Below are 5,546 nucleotides of genomic sequence, written 5' to 3' on the forward strand. Positions count from 1 at the left end.
ACAGCCAGCCTGGACGTAAAAAGGCTGTGGTGTCTCAGAGGGGAAAAAAATAGCAGGGAAAGTGATAAAATGTGATGAACAAGCTTATTTTCTCACAGTTACTAGTCACTTCACTCTTTTAAAAGAAAAAAAAAAGGAGTGTATGTTGGGAAACATTATTAGAAAGAATAACCTTTAATTGAGGGTGATGTATTTGACAGTAAATTGTGGGTGGGTTTTAAGGGGGATGGATGCTGCTTTAATGAGCTCCCATAAACTGGGAGGAAAAAAATCATGACACAGTTGACAGTTTTGCAGCATGAAAACTTTCCTTTTAGCCCAAATCACGCAGTTTGATTCTTCGGGCTTGACCAGGCACTGACAGGACTAATGTGTTGGCTTAACACGATTGACTGGGTGGATTAAAGAAGATTTGAAAATATACTTGGCATGTCCAAGGGTCATGCATACATAAAATTTGTTTGCAATGTTTATTTTTAGTTGTCTTTTTTTTTCTCGACTAATCTTGCTCTTCCTATGGAGTGAAAGCCTTTATTTAAGTTCTAAAATTATAGGATTAGTTATTGATCATTCACATGCAACAAAATAAGATAGCCAATGCAAAATGGTAGATGAGGTAGAAATGATGAGATGTGAAGGTCACTCTTGGAGATGTAGCATTAAGATTTAGACTCAGGCAGCCGAGGCGGGCCTAACATGACAACGTGCTTGGCGGGGCTTAAGAGATGCAGCTGTACACCTGTCCTCAGCATGACTTGTCTGCTTCAAGCTGAGAGTTTCTGATTCAGCCCAGTTCTGCATCTACTCTGCTGTCTCGTGTTTGGATCCCCAAATGGCATAAATGGAATCACAGAGAGCCATTTTTGTTATAGATGTGTTTTTCTTTAGTCCTACAAGTTTGAAGTTATCGCTCTCATTGAAGTAATGCAATGCTCTCATTGAAGTAATGCAATGTTAATGTTGAATGAGGAATTGTATATTAGTGCTTCCATTCTCCAATACTTGTTTTGGTGTTAATTCATCTGTTTTTAGGTATATGTAGCAGTTTATTGAAGAAAGTATTCTTTTGTTGTTGTTCTCTCATATATTAAATCCTGACTGTATTTTCTCCTACCTCCTCTCCTCCCAGTCCCTTCTCCCCCATCTTCCCTCTTCCCCAGATCCACTTCTTCTCTGTTTCCCTTCAGAAAAAAAGAGCAGGCCCCCCAGGGATATCAACCGAACACGGCATAACAAGCTACGATAAGACTAGGCACAAATGCTCATATCAAGATTGGACATAAAGGACCATAAGGTATATGTAGAGGACCTAGCGCAGGCTCCGTGATTGTCGCTTCAGTCCCTGTGAGCCCCTATGAGCCCTGCTTAGTTGATTCTGTGGGCGGTGTTCTTGTGGTGCCCTTGACCCCTCTGGCTCCTACAATCCTAAAGGAAGTATTCTTTACTGTGACCTCTAGTAAATAATTTATCAAATGTGAACTTAATACATTTAAATTTATAACATAGATGTTTATGAGATGTCCATATTATATATTATTATGTTATATATATTTATGCAAGTATTTATATAATACTTATATTAGTTATATAAAGAGTTTCATTTCACAAAGCAAGCTTACCTTATTACCACTAGTGACATTGTTGAACAAGGATCCATAGGGTGTGTAGAGCTCCTATATTAGTGTGTGGACACTGTTATGACAGCCCAATCTCACACAATCCCATAGAAGAAATATAATGCCAATTAACAAAAGTAACTTCCTCATCTGATCACTTTGTGAAATCAGAGTCTGGTCACGGGACCCTAATACAACACCATAAGTCTGGGACTTAAAGGTTTTTGAGGCATCTGATTGACTTTAGGTAGTAGTGTAGGGTTATAGAGTATCTCAAAGAGAAGAAATTGGAAACAGGTCCCTATCCAGGGCTCTTGGTAGTCCTAGGCACTGCAAGGAGAGGCATCTATCGTGGACAAGGGAGGTGTTAAGAGCACTATTCACTCATTCTTTCCATTTTATTCTTTAACAATGTAAAAAATCTCTTTTGGTGTCTCCAGATTGACAATACCCCATCTTTAGGTTCCTTTCTTTCTCTTCCTTCCTTCCTCCCTTCCTTCTTTCCTTCCTTTCTTTCTCTTTTTCTTTACCAAGGCTGTAATTGAGCTCACAAACACCCTACCCCCAATCACAGGCAGACCAAGGGGATGGTAGCACTAAGGTTTATTGGGGCATCTTAGTACAGATGCTGGGGCTTGCCCATGGTGCTAGTTCTTCTTGAGCAAGGACACCAAGAGATTGGCAGCCAGATTATCATCAGTCCTCTTCATGTGCCCAACAGCAATGGCCAGACACAGCACCTTCTTCATCTGGACCTTGATCATGGACTTCACCTCATCGACTTTGGCCACCATGTTTTCATTGTGTGTCAACGGGGAAGAGAACTTGCCAGCCTTGCTCAGGTCTGGGTCCAGGATGCATGGGATTTGCTTGATTAGAGACTCAGAGGCAGCATACTTCTTGGTCAGCTTTTGAACCAACTTCTTGTTCTTTGTAAGCTTTCTTCAGCACTTCAATATCCATGCAGGGGATCTCCACAGCCTTGGCTTCATCACAGTGCTGGTGGTCCCCAGGACACAGAGAACTTGGGGTGAGAAGTGTACTTAAACCTGTTGGTGCTCCAGAAGTGTTTGTCCTTCTGGGGGTCATAGCTCTTCAGGCTGATCTGTAATGCCACCATTTCCAGAAACTTGTGGCATTTGCTCTGATTCCTGTGGAGGACTTCCAGCACTTGTCTAGTACAGGGTATTGTGAGAGGCTTTGCTGTCCATGGCTACTCAAGCCACAAAACCTGGAAAAGAGCCTTCCATATTTTTATTTGATGTCCTGGAGAGAATTTGGTCAACTAAGTTTGAATGAATTATCTAGATCTGCAGTAATCAGTTATGGACAAGGAAGAAGAAAATAGGATTTTATAACCCAGATATGAACATTTCCATTTCAACAGCCTTCGTCAAAACACAAATCACAACAGGTGGACACCCCCATGAGGCAAACTGCTATTCTTAAGTGGCGTTGACTCTAGGTACAAATATCTTTGGGAATTTGAACCCCAGTTTTGAGCTTCTCAGATTTCAAGGAACATTGACAAGTAATAAGTCTAAGAATCCAACAAATGAAAGTATGATGACTCAGAATTGCATGGGGGAGTTTCTGAAAAAAAAAAATGAGGCTAGAGCCAGGTCTACAGCACCATGATACTTATTCAGTGCAACAGACTTAGAACCCTATAAAAAACGGTTCAAAATGTAACAAGTCTCTTCATCATCCTCGTTAATACGATGCTCTCCGAAAAGGAAGACTCTCTGTTGCTCATTGGGCACTGAAAGGGCTTGTTTGATCCTTGGCTCTGGAGCTCATCGTCAACCAAGAGTCTGTAATTTCTTGCGATACTCCTTTTTCCTTTTTATTAGGAAGGAGAAGCATTGCCCTTATTTCATCTTCAGAGATTTTTTTTTGTGTGTGTGTCCTTTATAATTCTTCAAAGTGATTGAAGAGTGGTTCTGTGGTGACAGCTGTAAAGCAATTTGTGAGCCTTCAAAAAGATGCAGTTCAAGTAAAATTTATTTTTCTGTGTTAACAAAGTAACACACGACACCAAACATACCCTGCCCAGGTCTCCTATCCAGAACCCTGGCTGTTCCAGAAAGATGTCTCCGAAACTGTATCTTTAAAACATGGAAAAGATACTGGTAGCACGAAAGAAAAAAATCTTTTATTTATTTATTTTTTTGTAAGAGCTAGTGGGATTATGAGAGCTATTGATTGGGAATATTGGTCCCACACTAAACATTGCATTATTCCTTTTGGGTCTCTGTCAAGACCCTGGTGTGAAGACTTTGCAATGAACAGTTGAGAACTCTGACTTGGCAAAAATCATTATAGTAACCATTTTCTACAGTTTCCCCATAGAATTACTGCAACAAGCAAGAGTACTTCAATGAGGCATAATGATGCAAACCTGTAATCCTAGCACCAAGTAAGCTGAGGCAGGTGAATATCAAGGTCTGGGCTGTTGGGAGGCCCCACCGGTCAGAGGTTGCAGTCCACAGTGGCCTGGCAGCTCTCTCCGAGCTTGGTGCAACATAGAGGACTCCTCCCCAGCAGCGGAGGCTCCCTGCTCTCTCTCTGACCTTATTTGGAGAATGTCTCTAGGTCCAGATGCCTGACTTATCTCAAGTATGACCCTTGACACAGTTCCCTGTGGAAGCTTTCCCCTGCTGCCCATATGTAATTAGACTTTATGATAGGCCGGTGTTTCCACATACGATAACTAAGACTTATACTAGGAATCTTATGATAGGTGTATGCTGTTTAATGCAGATTAGGTTGTGCCCCAGACACTGCCCTCACCCTTGAGTAAAGTTGAGCTGCAACTCTGAAGCAGAGTCCTGGAAGGTCATTTCCATCATACCACAGGCAGGACGAGGCCCTGCTTTTCGCTTCTGCCTTTTCTGCCCTTGTGGCCTGGTAGTCAATAGACCACAAAGAAAGAAGAAACACCCACAGGGCCAGTTTGGGATACACATTGAAACCCTGTATGAAGAGATAATAAAAGAAAAGAAGAAAAAGTAAGCTCTAAAAGTCTCTCTTCTCTCCCTCCCTTCCCCTGGCTGTGTGTGTTGTGTATATACATGCACATCTACGTGTGCATCCCAGAACATGCATTTTGTTTCATGATACAAAGTATGCTCCTTTCAGCAAAAGGAGGTTCCAGGAGATACTGAGATGTAAGGAACTCAGTTACTGGTCAGAGAGGAACTTCTGTGGAGGCACCAGTTCTGTTTGGTTAGAAGTTCGTATCTGGTCGCCATCATCATCATAAAGAAATCTCTGATTTCTCTTTCAAAAGTCTTAGTTCAGTTTTAACTCTCCTCTGATGTTTCTTCCTAGCATCCTGCTCCTGACAGGAAGGGCTTCAAATGATTCTTTATCTTCCAAACCTAACTGGATATAATTCTCTCACATACACATTGTTGTCCCGACACAACCGAATCTTTTGAGGTTTTCAAAAATTAGCTTGGGCTGTTCTCTCTTTAAACCATCGTTCAGCCTAATGAGGCACCGAGAGAGATAATAAAGGTAGATTTTTTTTTTTGTTAATGAAAATAAGCTTTATTACATCAAGTAATAAATACAAAGATACAACAGTTTCAGTTGTTTAAAAATATGGAACGCTTCACCAATTTGCGTATCATCCTTGCGCAGGGCTGTACTAATCTTCTCTGTATCGTTTCAATTTTAGTATATGTGCTGCCGAAGCTTGGCAAGGAAGATTTTTTTTTTTAACCAAAGAATGGTCCAAACAGACTCAACACTTTGTGGGGGGGAAAGGAGAGAGTTCTGAAAACGTTCTTAAGCTTTTGGGGGCTCACTGATCTCTGCCTTCAGAGAAACTTGCTGTTCCCTCAGAGGCCTCCTCAAGCCTCCCCTGGATGGTAGGCAGTCTGTCATTCAACTAGCTCTCTCTGTGGAAACGTTCTCTCCCCC

At 41.5% G+C, this 5,546-nt stretch overlaps 1 non-coding gene and 1 pseudogene across 1 annotated transcript; both read right to left on the minus strand.

Annotated features, from left to right (window-relative positions):
* Positions 1-2,263: 2,263 nt before the first annotated feature.
* LOC131926039 (large ribosomal subunit protein uL1-like) lies at positions 2,264-2,827 on the minus strand (annotated as a pseudogene).
* A 2,392-nt stretch (positions 2,828-5,219) lies between these two features.
* LOC131894010 (U6 spliceosomal RNA) lies at positions 5,220-5,326 on the minus strand. Its single transcript, XR_009374800.1, has one exon. It is a non-coding gene; the product is annotated as a U6 spliceosomal RNA (small nuclear RNA).
* Between the last annotated feature and the right edge of the window lie 220 nt (positions 5,327-5,546).

The sequence above is a fragment of the Peromyscus eremicus genome, chromosome 16_21 (assembly GCF_949786415.1).
Source record: "Peromyscus eremicus chromosome 16_21, PerEre_H2_v1, whole genome shotgun sequence".
NCBI classification, from domain to species: Eukaryota; Metazoa; Chordata; class Mammalia; order Rodentia; family Cricetidae; genus Peromyscus; species Peromyscus eremicus.